Here is a 2089-nt window from a genome sequence, read left to right on the forward strand (position 1 = left end):
CGAGAATTGTGGTTGCATTGTTTAATTTGAATTTTTATTTATCTAACAAGTTTTTTATCCATCTCACATAATTTTAGTAAAAATTCAAACACTAAAATAAAAAATATAGAACATTCTAAATTAATTCATTCGAGTTATACTCTTGGGCAAAAAACGTTAATAAGCCAAGGCTAGTTCGTATTTACGTATATCAGCTGTTCCGTCCGAACCAGCCGAGGTATAGGTCCCCAACGAGATTTGCTTAGTTCCAGGAGCTGTACGTCGTCAGGGAGGTGGTCTCCAAAGGTAACCTCAGTGTGGTGAAACACGGCAGCGGGAGCACCTGCAAAAAGCACTCTGACGCTCAAGTAAGTGTATGAGTTAAGAGGAGTAAAGAGTATGAGTTAGAGTGAATTCTATCACCTGTCCTTCTTAGGTTGTTTTCTCCCTCATTTTATAGATGACTGGGGCGTCAAGTGGAGCCTGACTTGTTCCGATATTGGTGGCTTGGATGATGAGTTCTGTTTTCGCAAGTAACGTCTATGGGGTAGTGTATAACTCACGTGCGTGTTTATTTCAGTTTTGGTTTGGTTGTTTCCGAGATTCATGGTCGGATTGTTGTTGCTGATGCTAATCCCGAGCTTAGCGGGATACACGTCATAGCCCCCAAGCTCGGCTGGCATTGTACGTAAATGATAGACGAGCTTATTGTTTTCGTTGTGTCTTCTGGTCTTGGGCCGCTCCAAAATTGGTCTTCAATGGTGTTAAATGGTCTTGGAAGGCGTTGCTATTGCTTTTCTTGCAAAACGTGCCCGCTTTTAATGCCTTTATTTGCCGTTTGGGTTATCCACGCTTGTTTAACGGTTGTGAAGTATTTACCCACTAAGTTAGTGGGCTTGCAATAATTTTTCTTTGGGGATTTCGTTGCTGTTTCAAATTCTTTCTGACCTTTGCCATGACTTCTAAAGGTTCGTTTTTTCCTCTGTAGTTCGTTTTCTTTTCTCTGTTCTTTCTTCTGGGATGGCGAGGGATAAAGAAAAAGATAAAGTTGTGGAGGAGGATGAATCCAACCCTTATTACTGGGTTCATGATGATGTGAGGACCCACTCCTCTTCTTTTGTTAGTGCCGACTCCATTGGTGAGCTTCGTAGCTTGCATGTCGTGAGGGAGGGGTCTGGTATTGCGGTTGAGTTCCTTCCCTGTTCTAGTGAAGATAGGGTTTGCGAGAGGAGGGGGGATTGGCAGTATTTCTACTTTTATACTCCTTGTCTTATTGAGCTTCACGTTAGGTTCCCGTTTTCTGCATTTGAATGTGATGTGTTAACCCAGTTGAACTGTGCGCCTTCACAATTACATCCTAACTCTTGGGCGTTTTTGCGTGCTTTCCAGTGTTTAATGAGCTTTCTTTCTGCCCCTTGTTCTCTTGCTGTCTTCTTTTCGTTGTTTCAGGCGAAAGGGGTTCGAAAGGGGTTATGGGTATGTCTGAGCAGTTACCCTGGTCGGTCTCTCTTTCTTCTTTATAAGTCTTCCTTTAAAAACTTTAAATCTTTGTTTGTAAAGGTGAGGTCGGTGGAATCTGAATGCCCTTTCTACCTAGATGACGAGTTGGTAGAGAGATTTTCCTTGTACTGGTGTTCGGAACCTTGTCAGATTCTTGAAGCTGTTGAACGGAGTGAGGAGGAGGAGCAGTTACTTGACTTTTTGGTTGAGAGTTTTGCTGGGGGGGAGTGTTTGTCTATTCCTGACCTTCTTCGCTATTATGACTCTGGTGATATGGATGGTTTGAAAGCATATTTAGGTATTTCTTGACTGTTTTGTGTTTGTTTCTCACTTGCTTTATTTATTCTGACCTTTTGTCTTCTGTGTAGGTGGACGGGTGCCTCTTCTTGATCCAGGGCGTCTTCAGACTTTTCTAAAAAAGAAAAAAGAAAGACTCACCGATGCCTCTCTGGCAGTGAATGAGGGGGGAGGTGATATTGCTCAATCTGTTGCTCAGGCTGCGTCTTCCTTTAAGAGAAAAAGGGATAATGTTGAGAAATCTGTGGAGGTGATCTCGGAGGAAGTAAGGGAAGTTGTTGGAGGTGGTGGGGTTGCCTTTGATCGTCAGAGA

Source organism: Arachis ipaensis, chromosome B09 (assembly GCF_000816755.2).
Source record: "Arachis ipaensis cultivar K30076 chromosome B09, Araip1.1, whole genome shotgun sequence".
NCBI lineage: Eukaryota > Viridiplantae > Streptophyta > Magnoliopsida > Fabales > Fabaceae > Arachis > Arachis ipaensis.